At 45.1% G+C, this 18,686-nt stretch overlaps 1 protein-coding gene across 1 annotated transcript in view; it reads right to left on the bottom strand.

The window, feature by feature from the left end:
• LOC138662971 (gastrula zinc finger protein XlCGF53.1-like) overlaps positions 1-18,686 on the bottom strand; it is a 40,834-nt gene that overhangs the window by 9,728 nt on the left and 12,420 nt on the right. The gene's annotated exons all lie outside the window — the stretch shown is intronic.

Raw genomic sequence — 18,686 nt, 5'->3', positions numbered from 1 at the left:
ACGTGTCCATCACGGCACACTGGGTGAATGTGGTGGATGCAGGGTCCACAGGGGACAGGAATTTTGGGACAGTTTTGCCTAGCCCATGGTCTAGGAAACAGTTGGCTGTAGCCGTTCGCACCCCCTCCTCCTCGTCCTCCTGCAGAAGCGAGAGCTCGTCCACAGACCGCAGTCGCCCAACCACTCCATCCGCAGCTGCCACTGTTGCACACCAGTTGTCCCATTATGGGGCAGCTACTGGCAAGCGTCAGCAGGCTGTATTGGCTATGAAGTGTTTGGGCAACAACAGACACTCCGCGGAAGTTCTGTCCGAGTTCTTGCAGAAAGAAATGCAGTCGTGGCTGGGCACTGTAGATCTTGAGGCAGGCAAGGTAGTGAGTGATAACGGAAGTAATTTCATGGCTGCCATCTCCCTTTCCCAACTGAAACACATTCCTTGCCTGGCTCACACCTTAAACCTGGTGGTGCAGTGCTTCCTGAAAAGTTATCCGGGGTTATCCGACCTGCTCCTCAAAGTACGCGGACTTTGCTCGCATATCCGCCGTTCGCCCGTACACTCCAGCTGTATGCAGAACTATCAGCGGTCTTTGAACCTTCCCCAGCATCGCCTAATCATCGACGTTGCAACAAGGTGGAACTCCACACTGCACATGCTTCAGAGACTGTGCGAACAGAAACGTGCTGTTATGTATTTGTGGGAGGATACACATACACGGGCAGGCAGTAGGATGGCAGACATGGAGTTGTCAGGTGTGCAGTGGTCGAAGATACAAGACATGTGTCAAGTCCTTCAGTGTTTTGAGGAATGCACACGGCTGGTTAGTGCAGACAACGCCATAATAAGCATGAGCATCCCCCTAATGCGTCTGCTGATGCAAAGTTTGACGCACATAAAGGATCAGGCATCTGCAGCAGAGGAAGAGGAAAGCCTTGATGACAGTCAGCCATTGTCTGGTCAGGGCAGTGTACAGGATGAGGGAGCGGGCGAACAGGAGGAGGAGGATGATGGGGATGAGTATTTTTTTTAATGAGGAAGCTTTGCCGGGGCCACTGGAAATTGGTGGCGTGGCAAGGCCGGGTTCTGGTTTTTTGAGGGACACAAGTGATGTAGATTTGCCTGAAACTGCCCCTCAACCCAGCACAACCGCAGATTTGACAACTGGAACTTTGGCCCACATGGCGGATTATGCCTTACGTATCCTCAAAAGGGACACACGCATTACTAAAATGATGAATGAGGACGATTACTGGTTGGCCTGCCTCCTTGATCCTCGCTATAAAGGCAAATTGCAAAATATTATGCCACATGAGAACTTGGAACTAATATTAGCAACCAAATAATCAACTCTTGTTGACTGTTTGCTTCAGGCATTCCCAGCATACAGCGCCCGTGATCGTTCTCACATGAGCTGCAGGGGGCAGCAGACCAGAGGTGTTAGAGGTGCACAAATCAGAAGTGGCGTTGGACAGAGGGGTTTTCTGACAAGGTTGTGGAGTGATTTTGCTATGACCGCAGACAGGACAGGTACTGCAGCATCAATTCAAAGTGACAGGAGACAACATTTGTCCAGTATGGTTACTAACTATTTTTCATCCCTTATGGATGTTCTCCCTCAACCGTCATTCCCATTTGATTACTGGGCATCCAAATTAGACACCTGGCCAGAATTGGCAGAATATGCATTGCAGGAGCTTGCTTGCCCGGCAGCTCGTGTCCTATCAGAAAGAGTATTCAGTGCTGCAGGTTCAATATTAACCGAAAAAAGGACTCGTCTGGCTACCCAAAATGTTGATGATCTAACCTTCATTAAAATGAACCACAACTGGATTTCGAATTCTTTTGCCCCACCTTGCCCGGCTGACACCTAGCTTTCCTATGAAAAGGTCTTGCTTGTGGACTACTCTGACTGAATTTTCCAATCTCGTAATTTGCAGCAGCTGATTGTCCAGCATACGACATGTTTACACCTCCCTAAATAGCCAAACTCACCCCACGGGGCCGTGGTCTCGCCACTTGGCGCAAGCACCCGTGAGAGTGCCGTTTGTCTGAAGAGGTGGGTGTGCCCGCTTTTGGTCGACGGCACTGCCACTGGGTCCCTCATAGTACAATAAAGTGTCTCTGGCGGTGGTGGTGCGCACCCAACGTCAGACACACTGTTGTAACATGAGGGGCCCTGGGCCTGTACCGCCGGCCACAAGAGAGTTCCCCCCCCAGCTCAAACATTGCTCTACCACTTGCACAATTATCTCTCACAGTTCCACCAGTGTGTAGTCTATGCGCTGACATTCTTCAATGCCTGGCACTGACAATACCATTGTGTTGACATGTATGATGGTACTTAACATAGTCAGGGGCAGTGTCCTATATTTACACCAGTAAATAATTAGCGCCACATTACTAGGTCTAAAACTCAGTAGAGGAGCCCACCCCTGTACCTAAGTATTCCACCCTTTTGTGTTTTGGTTTTGTTGTAATGCGAGACATTAACATCTATTTATTTTTTGGGAGTACTAACTGGCAGACACTCATTACAATCGGCCTCCGCTGACAACACCAATGCTGCCTGTGTACCCCTGCAAGAGAATTGCAAGTGCCTACAGCCAAATTTTGTTATGTTAGGCCTACTACGCCTGTCTGCGGTCCCTCCTTCCACTAGTCCTCCACTGATCTGACTACTGCTGCCCGTGTACCCCTGGAACCAATTTTAAAGTGCCTACAGCCAAATTTTGTTATGTTAGGCCTACTACGCCTGTCTGCGGTCCCTCCTTCCACTAGTCCTCCACTGACCAGAGCACTGCTGCCCGTGTACCCTGGAACCAATTTTAAAGTGCCTACAGCCAAATTTTGTTATGTTAGGCCTACTACGCCTGTCTGCGGTCCCTCCTTCCACTAGTCCTCCACTGACCAGAGCACTGCTGCCCGTGTACCCCTGGGACCAATTTTAAAGTGCCTACAGCCAAATTTTGTTATGTTAGGCCTACTACACCTGTCTGCGGTCCCTCCTTCCACTAGTCCTCCACTGACCTGACCACTGCTGCCCGTGTACCCCTGGAACCAATTTTAAAGTGCCTACAGCCAAATTTTGTTATGTTAGGCCTACTACGCCTGTCTGCGGTCCCTCCTTCCACTAGTCCTCGACTGACCAGAGCACTGCTGCCCGTGTACCCCTGGAACCAATTTTAAAGTGCCTTCAGCCAAATTTTGTTATGTTAGGCCTACTACGCCTGTCTGCGGTCCCTCCTTCCACTAGTCCTCCACTGACCAGACCACTGCTGCCCGGGTACCCCTGGAACCAATTTTAAAGTGCCTACAGCCAAATTTTGTTATGTTAGGCCTACTACGCCTGTCTGCGGTCCCTCCTTCCACTAGTCCTCCACTGACCAGACCACTGCTGCCCGTGTACCCCTGGAACCAATTTTAAAGTGCCAACAGCCAAATTTTGTTATGTTAGGCCTACTACGCCTGTCTGCGGTCCCTCCTTCCACTAGTCCTCCACTGACCAGACCACTGCTGCCCGGGTACCCCTGGAACCAATTTTAAAGTGCCTACAGCCAAATTTTGTTATGTTAGGCCTACTACTCCTGTCTGCGGTCCCTCCTTCCACTAGTCCTCCACTGACCTGACCACTGCTGCCCGTGTACCCCTGGAACCAATTTTAAAGTGCCTACAGCCAAATTTTGTTATGTTAGGCCTACTACGCCTGTCTGCGGTCCCTCTTTTCACTAGTCCTCCACTGACCAGAGCACTGCTGCCCGTGTACCTCTGGAACCAATTTTAAAGTGCCTACAGCCAAATTTTGTTATGTTAGGCCTACTACGCCTGTCTGCGGTCCCTCCTTCCACTAGTCCTCCACTGACCAGACCACTGCTGCCCGTGTACCCCTGGAACCAATTTTAAAGTGCCTACAGCCAAATTTTGTTATGTTAGGCCTACTACGCCTGTCTGCGGTCCCTACTTCCTCTAGTCCTCCACTGACCAGAGCACTGCTGCCCGTGTACCCCTGGAACCAATTTTAAAGTGCCTACAGCCAAATTTTGTTATGTTTGGCCAACTACGCTTGTCTGCGGTCCCTCCTTCCACTAGTCCTCCACTGACCTGACCACTGCTGCCCGTGTACCCCTGGAACCAATTTTAAAGTGCCTACAGCCAAATTTTGTTATGTTAGGCCTACTACGCCTGTCTGCGGTCCCTCCTTCCACTAGTCCTCCACTGACCTGACCACTGCTGCCCATGTACCCCTGGAACCAATTTTAAAGTGCCTACAGCCAAATTTTGTTATGTTAGGCCTACTACGCCTGTCTGCGGTCCCTCCTTCCACTGGTCCTCCACTGACCAGAGCACTGCTGCCCGTGTACCGCTGGAACCAATTTTAAAGTGCCTACAGCCAAATTTTGTTATGTTAGGCCTACTACGCCTGTCTGCGGTCCCTCCTTCCACTAGTCCTCCACTGACCAGACCACTGCTGCCCGTGTACCCCTGGAACCAATTTTAAAGTGCCTACAGCCAAATTTTGTTATGTTAGGCCTACTACGCCTGTCTGCGGTCCCTCCTTCCACTAGTCCTCCACTGACCAGACCACTGCTGCCCGGGTACCCCTGGAACCAATTTTAAAGTGCCTACAGCCAAATTTTGTTATGTTAGGCCTACTACGCCTGTCTGCGGTCCCTCCTTCCACTAGTCTTCCACTGACCAGACCACTGCTGACCGTGTACCCCTGTAACCTTTTTTAAACTGCATTGAGCCAAATTTTTTGTTTAAGGCCTACTACCTGTGTCTCTCTGCGCCACTCAATACAGCTGTCCTCCTTTTAAAAAAGCTGAGCGTCAATAGTCTGGTTTTCAGCCTATAGGAATTTGACAACTGCATTGGGGCTACTACTTCGCTACGGCCTACTAACGGTGTCTTCCGCTCCAAGGTGTTCCCCAGGTTTCCTCTCCATTGCTTCAATCTTCATGCTCGTCTTTAGTAGTTGTTGAAAACAACACTGCATTAGGCCTACTAGTTGGGTATGGGGTGTAGAGACGGTGTCTTCCACTCCAAGGTGTTCTCCAGGTTGCCTCTCCATTGCTTCAATCTTCATGCTCGTCTTTAGTAGTTGTTGAAAACAACACTGCATTAGGCCTACTAGTTGGGTATGGGGTGTAGAGACGGTGTCTTCCACTCCAAGGTGTTCCCCAGGTTGCCTCTCCAGTCTCCATTGCTTCGATCTTCTGGCTCTCGTTTAGTAGTTGTTGAAAACAACACTGAATTAGGCCTACTAGTTGGGTCTGGGGTGTAGAGACGGTGTCTTCCCCTCCAAGGTGTTCCCCAGGTTTCGTCTCCATTGCTTCGATCTTCTGGCTCTCGTTTAGTAGTTGTTGAAAACAACACTGCATTAGGCCTACTAGTTGGGTATGGGGTGTAGAGACGGTGTGTTCCACTCCAAGGTGTTCCCCAGGTTTCCTCTCCAGTCTCCATTTCTCCGATCTTCTGGCTCTACTTTAGTAGTTGTTGAAAACAACACTGCAGTAGGCCTACTAGTTGGGTATGGGGTGTAGAGACGGTGTCTTCCACTCCAAGGTGTTCTCCAGGTTGCCTCTCCATTGCTTCAATCTTCATGCTCATCTTTAGTAGTTGTTGAAAACAACACTGCATTAGGCCTACTAGTTGGGTATGGGGTGTAGAGACGGTGTGTTCCATGTCACCCACAAACAATTCCAGCAAAATCTGCTCTCCAATATGGCGCTCCTTCCCTTCCGAGCTCTGCCATGCACCCAAACAGTGGTTTACCCCTGCATATGGGATATCAGCATACTCAGGACAAACTGCACAACTTCTGGGGTCCAATTTCTCCTGTTACCCTTTGGAAAAAAAATTGAGGGCGAAAATATAATTTTTTTCTGGAAAAAATATGATTTTTTATTTTCACGGCTCTACGTAATTAACTTCTGTTAAGCACTTGGGGGTTCAAAGTGCCCACTACACATCTAGATAATTTCCTTTGGGGGTCTAGTTTACAAAATAGGGTCACTTGTTGGGGGTTTCCACTGTTTAGACACATCCGGGGCTCTGACAATGTGACATGTCACCCACAAACAATTCCAGGAAAATCTGCTCTCCAATAGGCGTGCCGCCTTCCCTTCCGAGCTCTGCCGTGCACCCAAACAGTAGATTTCCCCCACATATGGGGTATCGCCATGATTAGGAGAAATTGCACAACAAAATGTATGGAGCATTTTCTCCTGTTACCCTTGTGAAAGTAAAAAAAATTAGGTCTAAAGGAAAATTTTTGTGAAAGAAAAGTAAATGTTTATTTTTTCCTTCCACATTCCATTCATTCCTGTGAAGCATCTGAAGGGTTAATAAACTTCTTGAATGTGATTTTGAGCACCTTGAGGGGTGCAGTTTTTAGAATGGTGTCACACTTGGGTATTTGCTATCATACAGAATATACCCCTCAAAGTGACTTCAAATGTGATGTGGTCCCTAAAAATAAATGGTGTTGTAAAAATGAGGAACTGCTCGTCAATTTTAACCCTTATAACTCCATAAGGGCATGAAAATTCAAAGTTGGAAGTTTCTAAATTGTTGCCAAATTTCTGTTTTTTTCACAAATAAACTCAAGTAATGTCAAGGAAATTTTACCACTATCATGAAGTACAATATGTCACAAGAAAAGCGTTCCAGAATTAAAACCTCATAAAGGGACAGTGGTCAGAATTGTAAAAATTACCCGATCATTTACCCTTTAAACCACCCTTGGGGGTAAAGGGGTTAAAACATTTCCCACATTCTGAACAGGAAAAGGCTTCTCCCCTGTGTGAGTTCTATGGTGTCTCCCAAATGTGATCTGTTAAAACATTTCCCACATTCTGAACATGAAAAAGGCTTCTCCCCTGTGTGAGTTCTCTGGTGTCTACCAAGATGTGATCTGTTAAAACATTTCCCACATTCTGAACATAATATAAGTTATCCCCACATATAGTGACACACATCAGATTGTAAAAATGGGGCTTGATTAAGAACACAAAACTGGCTGCGGGAAGAGGTTAAATCAGAGGATTCTGGACACTACTGTAATCAAAAACTGTGACTATAGACAATAACATCTATTATTATTATTACGGTATTATTTATTGTTATAGCGCCATTTATTCCATGGCGCTTTACATGTGAGGAGGGGTATACATAATAAAAACAAGTACAATAATCTTAAACAATACAAGTCATAACTGGTACAGGAGGAGTGAGGACCCTGCCCGCGAAGGCTCACAATCTACAAGGGATGGGTGAGAATACAGTAGGTGAGGATAGAGCTGGTCATGCAGCGGTTTGGTCGATCGGTGGTTACTGCAGGTTGTAGGCTTGTCGGAAGAGGTGGGTCTTCAGGTTCTTTTTGAAGGTTTCAATGGTAAGCGAGAGTCTGATGTGTTGTGGTAGAGGGTTCCAGAGTAGGGGTGATACACGAGAGAACTCTTGTATGCGATTGTGGGAAGAGGAGATAAGAGGGGAGTAGAGTAGGAGATCTTGTGAGGATCGGAGGTTGCGTGTAGGTAAGTACCGGGAGACGAGGTCACAGATGTATGGAGGAGACAGGTTGTGGATGGCCTTGTACATCATGGTTAGGGTTTTGTAGTGGAGTCTCTGGGCAATGGGGAGCCAGTGAAGGGATTGACAGAGGGGAGAGGCCGGGGAATAGGGGGGGGACAGGTGGATTAGTAGAGCAGCAGAGTTTAAAATAGATTGGAGGGGTGCAAGAGTGTTAGAAGGGAGGCCACAGAGCAGGAGGTTGCAGTAGTCAAGGCGAGAGATGATGAGGGCATGGACTAGGGTTTTTGCAGATTCATGGTTGAGGAATGAACGGATTCGTGAAATATTTTTGAGTTGAAGTCGGCAGGAAGTGGAAAGGGCATGGATATGTGGTTTGAAGGAGAGATCAGCATCAAGTATTACCCCGAGGCAGCGAGCTTGTGGGACCGGGGAGAGTGGGCAGCCATTTACTGTGATGGATAGGTTCGTTGGGGGGGTCGCGTGAGATGGAGGAAAGATGATGAATTCTGTGTTGTCCATGTTAAGTTTCAGAAATCTAGCGGAGAAGAAGGATGAAATAGTGGACAGACATTGAGGGATTCTGGTTAGAAGGGAGGTGATATCTGGTCTAGAGATGTAGATCTGTGTGTCATCAGCATAGAGGTGATACTGAAAGCCATGAGATTCTATGAGCTGTCCCAGGGCAAAGGTGTAAATAGAGAAGAGCAGGGGCCCAAGGACTGAACCTTGTGGGACTCCGACAGATAGGGGGTGAGGTGAGGAGGTGGTGTGTGAGTGGGAGACGCTGAATGTCCGGTCTCTTAGGTATGATGAGATCCAGGATAGGGCCAAGTCTGTGATGCCAAGGGATGAGAGGGTCTGTAACAAAAGGGAATGGTCCACTGTGTCAAAGGCAGCCGACAGGTCGAGGAGGAGGAGGACAGAGTAGTGTTGCATGCTCTTGGCGGTTAAGAGGTCATTGGTGACCTTAGTTAGGGCAGTTTCAGTGGAATGGTGTGACCGGAAGCCAGATTGTAAGCGGTCAAAGAGGGAGCAAGAAGAGAGATGGGAGGACAGTTCAAGGTAGACATGTTGTTCCAGTAGTTTGGAGGCATAGGGGAGAAGTGATATAGGGCGATAGCTAGATACAGAGGATGGGTCAAGAGAAGGCTTTTTGAGGATAGGTGTGATGGAGGCATGTTTAAAGCTTGAGGGGAAAACACCAGTTGTTAGTGATAGGTTGAAGAGATGGGTTAGGGTTGGGATGAAGACTGTGGTGAGGTTTGGGATGAGGTGGGATGGGAGCGGGTCAAGTGCACAGGTGGTGAGATGCGATCTAGAGAGTAGAGTGGAGAGTTGATCTTCTGTAATGGTGCAGAAGTGAATTTCTACTGAAATGCTCAAACTGAACAGTCTCCATCAGTAATAAATGAGCAGCTGGTGGTGAAACCTCTCTGGGGTAATTAGAGCACGGGGCTCTGTGACTTCACAATCTAAACTATCGGAAGCTCCAATATTTTCTGTCAGATGAGTTTCAAGAAGAAATATTACACATTTAAAGAGAACTGTGTATAATAGTGCAGAGCGGAGATGTCTTAAAGGGAACCTGTCAGAAGATTGTGCTCAGTGACTACAGACACTGTCAGGTCGGTGCCGTTATACTGATTACACCGATACCTGGTGATGAAATCCGTCTTGTGGTTGTTGTTTAATCTGTATTTGTAGTTTTCAGTTTTCAGTTAATGAGAGTCTCGTGCTCTGGGGTGGGGCTGTGGGCAGGGCTGTGGGCGGGGCTTTATGTGGTGCTCTGCTTGCGTATGCACCTTTATTGGCTTATGCCTATAATAATGTGGTTATTGGGAGGATTAGAAAAAAAATTACATCCAGCAAAATGTCACCGGTGATTACGGCGACTGTGCAGTCTTTAACCCCTTTCTGACCTCGGACGGGATAGTACGTCCGAGGTCAGATACCGCACTTTGATGCAGGGCTCCAGCGGTGAGCCCGAATCAAAGCCGGGACATGTCAGCTGTTCACCCGCCGCTATTAACTAGTTAAATGCCGCTGTCAAATGCTGACAGCAGCATTTAACTGGCGCTTCAGGCCGGAAATGAGCGCATCGCTGACCCTCGTCACATGATCGGAGGTCGGCGATGCTTCTGCATTGTAACCATAGAGGTCCTTGAGACCTCTGTGATTACTGATCGCCGGTAGCTGTGAGCGCTACCCTGTGGTTGGCGCTCATGGCACACCTGCATTTCTCATGCATAGCAGCGATCTAATGATCGCTGCTATGTAGCAGAGCGGATCGTGCTGTGCCAGCTTCTAGCCTCCCATGGAGGCTACTGAAGCATGGCAAAAGTAAAAAAAAAAAATGTGAAAAAAATAAAAAATATATAAAAGTTTAAATAACCCTTTTCTCCCCATTCAAAATAAATCAATAAAAAAAATCCAACCTTCACATATTTGGTATTGCCTCTTTCAGAATCGCCCGATCTATCAATAAAAAAAAGATTAACCTGATCGCTAAACAGCGTAGCGAGAAAAAAATTTGAAACGCTAGAATTACGTTTTTTTGGTCGCCACAACATTGCATTAAAATGCAATAATGGGCGATCAAAAGAACATATCTGCACGAAAATGGTATAAATAAAAACGTCAGCTCAGCACGCAAAAAAATGAGCCCTCAACCGACCCCAGATCATGAAAAATGGAGACGCCACGGGTATCAGAAAATGGCGCATTTTTTTTTTTTTTCTTAGCAAAGTTTGGAATTTTTTTTTCACCACTTAGATAAAAGAGAACCTAGACATGTTTGGTGTCTATGAACTCGTAATGACCAGGAGAATCATAATGGCAGTGTTAGCATTTAGTGAACTTAGTAAAAAAGCCAACCAAAAAACAAGTGTGGGATTGCACTTTTTTTTGCAATTTCACCGCACTTGGAATTTTTTTCCCGTTTTCCAGTACACGACATGCTAAAACCAATGATGTCGTTCAAAAGTACAACTCGTCCTGCAAAAAATAAGCCATATTGACGGAAAAATAAAAAAGTTATGGTTCTGGGAAGAAGGGGAGCAAAAAACAAACACGGAAAAATGGAAAATCCCAAGGTCATGAAGGGGTTAAGAGACAGATGCTACTGGACAGGCGTCGCTGGTGTCATTTTGCTGGATGTAACTTTTTTTTTAAGCCTCCCAATAGCCACAATATTATAGGCATTATCAACAATAATATGAACACTATTATATGCATTATGTAAAAATGGGGGGCAGGTCAGTGAGGGATCAGCGACCTGTCTTAAGCCAATACAAATGAATATGTAATCAGATCACCACATAAAGCCCCGCCCCAGAGCACCACAAAGCCCCGCCCACAGTCCTGCCCCAGAACACCGCAAAGCCCCACCTACAGCCCCACCCAGAGCACCACATAAAGCCCCGCCCACAACCCCGCCCCAGAGCACCACATACAGCCCCGCCCACAGCCCCGCCCCAGAGCACGAGAATCTCATTAACTGAAAACTACAAATACAGAAGACACAACAGTAAACCAGAGTTGCACTCATTTATGGTGGACCATTGGAGCTACTATGAATCCGGACCAGAAGATTAGAGGAAATAATATTGCTCCCCATTTCAGGAGAGATTGTGCAGTAATCTGAATTTCTTAGGATCAAAAACAATGTAATTTATGAGGTGGAGAGAATCCATGAAACCAGGGCTGGAGCCAACACATCTCCTGCCGGCGGGAATAAATGTATATTACAGCCATCAGCCACGCACAGTTCAGAGATATATCATGGCACCGGTGTGATGGGTTTATGTAGATTATCACAATCCTCCTGGAAGTTAGTCGGTTTTAACCCCTTTCTGACATCTGCCGTACTATCCCGTCGAGGTGGGGTGGGCCCGTATGACCACCGACGGGATAGTACGTCATACGCGATCAGCCGCTCTCACGGGGGGAGCGCGGCCAATCGCGGCCGGGTGTCAGCTGCCTATCGCAGCTGACATCCGGCACTATGTGCCACGAGCGGTCACGGACCGCCCCTGGCACATTAACCCCCGGCACGCCGCGATCAAACATGATCGCGGTGTGCCGGCGGTACAGGGAAGCATCGCGCAGGGAGGGGTTCCCTGCGGGCTTCCCTGAGACCCCCGCAGCAATGCGATGTGATCACGTTGCTGCGAGGGTCTCCTACCTCCTTCCTCGCTGCAGGCCAAGATAGCCGCAGCATCCGGGTCCTGCAGGGAGGGAGGTGGCTTACCAAGTGCCTGCTCAGAGCAGGGCTTGGTAAGCCTGCAGTGCTCTCAGACAGATCGCTGATCTGACAGAGTGCTGTGCAGTCTGTCAGATCAACGATCTGTGATGTTTCCCCCTGGGACAAAGTAAAAAAGCTGTAAAAAAAATTTCCACATGTGTAAAAAAAAAAATTTAAAAAAATTCCTAAATAAAGAGAAAAAAATATTATTCCCATAAACACATTTCTTTATCTAAATAAAAAAAACAAACAATAAAAGTACATATATTTAGTATAGCCGCGTCCGTAACGACCCAACCTATAAAACTGTCCCAGTAGTTAACCCCTTCAGTAAACACCGTAAGAAAAAAAAAAAACGAGACAAAAAACAACGCTTTATTATCATACTGCCGAACAAACTGTGGAATAACACGCGATCAAAAAGACGGATATAAATAACCATGGTACCGCTGAAAACATCATCTTGTCCCGCAAAATAAGAGCCATGACACAGCATCATCAGCAAAAAAATTAAAAAGTTATAGTCCTCAGAATAAAGCGATGCAAAAATCATTATTTTTTCTATAAAATAGTTTTTATCGTATAAAAGCGCAAAAACATAAAAAAATGATATAAATGAGGTATCGCTGTAATCGCACTGACCCGAAGAATAAAACTGCTTTATCAATTTTACCAAACGCGGAACGGTATAAACGCCTCCTCCAAAAGAAATTCATGAATAGCTGTTATTGGTCATTCTGCCTCACAAAAATCGGAATAAAAAGCGATCAAAAAAATGTCACGTGCCCAAAAATGTTACCAGTAAAAACGTCAACTCGTCCCGCAAAAAACAAGACCTCACATGACCCTGTGGACTCAAATATGGAAAAATTATAGCTCTCAAAATGTGGTAACGCAAAAAATATTTTTTGCAATAAAAAGCATCTTTTAGTGTGTAACGGTTGCCTATCATAAAAATCCGATAAAAAACCCGCTATAAAAGTAAATCAAACCCCCCTTCGTCACCCCCTTAGTTAGGGAAAAATTAAAAAATTTAAAAAATGTATTTATTTCCATTTTCCCATTAGGGCTAGGGTTAGGGTTGGGGCTAGGGTTAGGGTTGGGGCCAGGGTTAAGGCTACAGTTAGGGTTGGGGCTAAAGTTAGGGATAGGGTTTGGATTACATTTACGGTTGGGAATAGGGTTGGGATTAGGGTTAGGGGTGTGTCTGGGTTAGAGGTGTGATTAGGGTTACCATTGGAATTAGGGTTAGGGCTAGGGTTAAGGCTAGGGCTACAGTTTGGGTTGGGGCTAAAGTTACAGTTAGGGTTTGGATTACATTTACGGTTGGGAATAGGGTTGGGATTAGGGTTAGGGGTGTGTCTGGGTTAGAGGTGTGGTTAGGGTTACCGTTGAGATTAGGGTGTGTTTGGATTAGTGTTTCAGTTATAATTGGGGGGTTTCCACTGTTTAGGCACATCATGGACTCTCAATACGCGACATGGCGTATTGAGAGAGTAAAACTAATCCCAAACTGTTCTTCAACTATATCAATAGTAAAAGAATAAAAACTGAAAATGTAGGCCCCTTAAAAAATAGTGAGGAAAGAATGGTTGTAGATGACGAGGAAAAAGCTAACATATTAAACACCTTCTTCTCCACGGTATTCACGGTGGAAAATGAAATGCTAGGTGAAATCCCAAGAAACAATGAAAACCCTATATTAAGAGTCACCAATCTAACCCAAGAAGAGGTGCGAAACCGGCTAAATAAGATTAAAATAGATAAATCTCTGGGTCCGGATGGCATACACCCACGAGTACTAAGAGAACTAAGTAATGTAATAGATAAACCATTATTTCTTATTTTTAGTGACTCTATAGCGACAGGGTCTGTTCCGCAGGACTGGCGCATAGCAAATGTGGTGCCAATATTCAAAAAGGGCTCTAAAAGTGAACCTGGAAATTATAGGCCAGTAAGTCTAACCTCTATTGTTGGTAAAATATTTGAAGGGTTTCTGAGGGATGTTATTCTGGATTATCTCAATGAGAATAACTGTTTAACTCCATATCAGCATGGGTTTATGAGAAATCGCTCCTGTCAAACCAATCTAATCAGTTTTTATGAAGAGGTAAGCTATAGACTGGACCACGGTGAGTCATTGGACGTGGTATATCTCGATTTTTCCAAAGCGTTTGATACCGTGCCGCACAAGAGGTTGGTACACAAAATGAGAATGCTTGGTCTGGGGGAAAATGTGTGTAAATGGGTTAGTAACTGGCTTAGTGATAGAAAGCAGAGGGTGGTTATAAATGGTATAGTCTCTAACTGGGTCGCTGTGACCAGTGGGGTACCGCAGGGGTCAGTATTGGGACCTGTTCTCTTCAACATATTCATTAATGATCTGGTAGAAGGTTTACACAGTAAAATATCGATATTTGCAGATGATACAAAACTATGTAAAGCAGTTAATACAAGAGAAGATAGTATTCTGCTACAGATGGATCTGGATAAGTTGGAAACTTGGGCTGAAAGGTGGCAGATGAGGTTTAACAATGATAAATGTAAGGTTATACACATGGGAAGAGGGAATCAATATCACCATTACACACTGAACGGGAAACCACTGGGTAAATCTGACAGGGAGAAGGACTTGGGGATCCTAGTTAATGATAAACTTACCTGGAGCAGCCAGTGCCAGGCAGCAGCTGCCAAGGCAAACAGGATCATGGGGTGCATTAAAAGAGGTCTGGATACACATGATGAGAGCATTATACTGCGTCTGTACAAATCCCTAGTTAGACCGCACATGGAGTACTGTGTCCAGTTTTGGGCACCGGTGCTCAGGAAGGATATAATGGAACTAGAGAGAGTACAAAGGAGGGCAACAAAATTAATAAAGGGGATGGGAGAACTACAATACCCAGATAGATTAGCGAAATTAGGATTATTTAGTCTAGAAAAAAGACGACTGAGGGGCGATCTAATAACCATGTATAAGTATACAGTTAGGGCCAGAAATATTTGGACAGTGACACAAGTTTTGTTATTTTAGCTGTTTACAAAAACATGTTCAGAAATACAATTATATATATAATATGGGCTGAAAGTGCACACTCCCAGCTGCAATATGATAGTTTCCACATCCAAATCGGAGAAAGGGTTTAGGAATCATAGCTCTGTAATGCATAGCGTCCTCTTTTTCAAGGGACCAAAAGTAATTGGACAATGGACTCTAAGGGCTGCAATTAACTCTGAAGGCGTCTCCCTCGTTAACCTGTAATCAATGAAGTAATTAAAAGGTCAGGGGTGGATTCCAGGTGTGTGGTTTTGCATTTGGAAGCTGTTGCTGTGAGCAGACAACATGCGGTCAAAGGAACTCTCAATTGAGGTGAAGCAGAACATCCTGAGGCTGAAAAAAAAGAAAAAATCAATCAGAGAGATAGCAGACATGCTTGGAGTAGCAAAATCAACAGTTGGGTACATTCTGAGAAAAAAGGAATTGACTGGTGAGCTTGGGAACTCAAAAAGGCCTGGGCGTCCACGAATGACAACAGTGGTGGATGATCGCCGCATACTTAATTTGGTGAAGAAGAACCCGTTCACAACATCAACTGAAGTCCAGAACACTCTCAGTGAAGTAGGTGTATCTGTCTCTAAGTCAACAGTAAAGAGAAGACTCCATGACAGTAAATACAAAGGGTTCACATCTAGATGCAAACCATTCATCAATACCAAAAATAGACAGGCCAGAGTTAAATTTGCAGAAAAACACCTCAAGAAGCCAGCTCAGTTCTGGAAAAGTATTCTATGGACAGATGAGACAAAGATCAACCTGTACCAGAATGATGGGAAGAAAAAAGTTTGGAGAAGAAAGGGAACGGCACATGATCCAAGGCACACCACATCCTCTGTAAAACATGGTGGAGGCAACGTGATGGCATGGGCATGCATGGCTTTCAATGGCACTGGGTCACTTGTGTTTATTGATGACATAAGAGCAGACAAGAGTAGCCGGATGAATTCTGAAGTGTACCGGGATATACTTTCAGCCCAGATTCAGCCAAATGCTGCAAAGTTGATTGGACGGCGCTTCATAGTACAGATGGACAATGACCCCAAGCATACAGCCAAAGCTACCCAGGAGTTCATGAGTGCCAAAAAGTGGAACATTCTGCAATGGCCAAGTCAATCTCCAGATCTAAACCCAATTGAGCATGCATTTCACTTGCTCAAATCCAGACTTAAGACGGAAAGACCCACAAACAAGCAAGACCTGAAGGCTGCGGCTGTAAAGGCCTGGCAAAGCATTAAGAAGGAGGAAACCCAGCGTTTGGTGATGTCCATGGGTTCCAGACTTAAGGCAGTGATTGCCTCCAAAGGATTTGCAACAAAATATTGAAAATAAAAATATTTTGTTTGGGTTATGTTTATTTGTCCAATTACTTTTGACCTCCTAAAATGTGGAGTGTTTGTAAAGAAATGTGTACAATTCCTACATTTTCTATCAGATATTTTTGTTCAACCCTTCAAATTAAACGTTACAATCTGCACTTGAATTCTGTTGTAGAGGTTTCATTTCAAATCCAATGTGGTGGCATGCAGAGCCCAACTCGCGAAAATTGTGTCACTGTCCAAATATTTCTGGCCCTAACTGTATAAGGGGACAATACAAATATCTCGCTGAGGATCTGTTTATACCAAGGAAGGTGACGGGCACAAGGGGGCATTCTTTGCGTCTGGAGGAGAGAAGGTTTTTCCACCAACATAGAAGAGGATTCTTTACTGTTAGGGCAGTGAGAATCTGGAATTGCTTGCCTGAGGAGGTGGTGATGGCGAACTCAGTCGAGGGGTTCAAGAGAGGCCTGGATGTCCTCCTGGAGCAGAACAATATTGTAACATACAATTATTAGGTTCTGTAGAAGGACGTAGATCTGGGTATTTATTATGATGGAATATAGGCTGAACTGGATGGACAAATGTCTTTTTTCGGCCTTACTAACTATGTTACTATGTTACTATGTTACTATGGCGACCGATCTCAATTCCAGCCAATTCTGCGTTAAAAAAGTAAAACAGTGCTCCTTCGAGCTCTCCCGTGTGCCCAAACAGGAGTTTACACCAACATATGGGGTATCAGCGTACTCAGGACAAATTGGACAACAACTTTTGGGGTCCAATTTCTCATGTTACCCTTGGGAAAATACAAAACTGGGGGCTAAAAAATAATTTTTGTGGGAAAACAAAAAGATTTTTATTTTCACGGCTCTGCGTTATAAACTGTAGTGAAATACTTGGGGGTTCAAAGCTTTCACAGCACATCTAGATGAGTTCCCTAGGGGGTCTAGTTTCCAATATGGGGTCACTTGTGGGGGGTTTCTACTGTTTAGGTACATTAGGGGCTCTGCAAACGCAATGTGACGCCTGCAGACTATTCCATCTAAGTCTGCATTCCACATGGCGTTCCTTCCCTTCCGAGCCCTCCCATGCGCCCAAACGGTGGTTCCCCCCCACATATGGGGTATCAGCGCACTCAGGACAAATTGGTCAACAACTTTGGGGGTCCAATTTCTCCTGTTCTCCTGCTCTGCATTATAAACTTCTGTGAAGCCCTTGGTGGGTCAAAGTGCTCACCACACATCTAGATAAGTTCCTTAGGGGGTCTAATTTCCAAAATGGTGTCACTTGTGGGGGGTTTCAATGTTTAGGCACATCAGTGGCTCTCCAAACGCAACATGGCGTCCCATCTCAATTCCTGTCAATTTTGCATTGAAAAGTCAAACGGCGCTCCTTCCCTTCCGAGCTCTCCCATGCGCCCAAACAGTGGTTTACCCCCACATATGGGGTATCAGCGTACTAAGGACAAATTGTACAACAACTTTTGGGGTCCATTTTCTCCTGTTACCCTTGGTAAAATAAAACAAATTGTAGCTGAAGTAATTTTTTTGTGAAAAAAAGTTAAATGTTCATTTTTATTTAAACATTCCAAAAATTCCTGTGAAACACCATAAACTTCTTGAATGTGGTTTTGAGCACCTTGAGTGATGCTGTTGTTAGAATGGTGTCACACTTGGGTATTTTCTATCATATAGACCCCTCAAAATTACTTCAAATGAGATGTGGTCCCTAAAAAAAATGGTGTTGTAAAAATGAGAAATTGCTGGTCAACTTTTAACCCTTATAACTCCCTAACAAAAAAAAATTTGGTTCCAAAATTGTGCTGATGTAAAGTAGACATGTGGGAAATGTTACTTATTAAGTATTAAGTATTTTTTGTGACATATCTCTGATTTAATTGCATAAAAATTCAAAGTTGGAAAATTGCGAAATTTTCAAAATTTTCGCCAAATTTCCATTTTTTTCACAAATAAACGCAGGTAATATCAAAGAAATTTTACCACTAACATGAAGTACAATATGTCACGAGAAAACAGTGTCAGAATCACCGGGATCTATTGAAGTGTTATAACCTCATGAAGGGACAGTGGTCAGAATTGTAAAAATTGGCCCGGTCATTAACGTGCAAACCACCCTTGGGGGTAAAGGGGTTAATAGAAATTGAAAAGTCCGGATAAAGGGAAACTCTGTTATTGTCCAGAAATTCACACTTGTTGTGAACTTGTTGTTGTCGATCATAAAAGTGACGTTTGGCCAGAAAGACTGGACCTGGTCCTGTAGGGACCATATGATCACATTCAGCAGCACAGAAGGGAGAGAAGGGAGATTCCTCCGATAAGATCTCAGGGTTCTAGGAAGCCAACAGCATCATTACCCTCCACTTTCTCTTACAGGCCCATCAGAATATTTTTCTTCAAATGATTTTCTGTCTTGTCAGCACATTCTACGTACGCTGTCATTTGGCTTTATAGTTCACAGGTCTCGGCAGGTAACAGCGTCTCCTAAACCCAGGGGGTAGGTGGATCTACCAGGTTG

This window comes from Ranitomeya imitator, chromosome 2 (assembly GCF_032444005.1).
Source record: "Ranitomeya imitator isolate aRanImi1 chromosome 2, aRanImi1.pri, whole genome shotgun sequence".
Taxonomy (NCBI): domain Eukaryota; kingdom Metazoa; phylum Chordata; class Amphibia; order Anura; family Dendrobatidae; genus Ranitomeya; species Ranitomeya imitator.
This window is presented reverse-complemented; position numbering and strand designations above follow the sequence as displayed.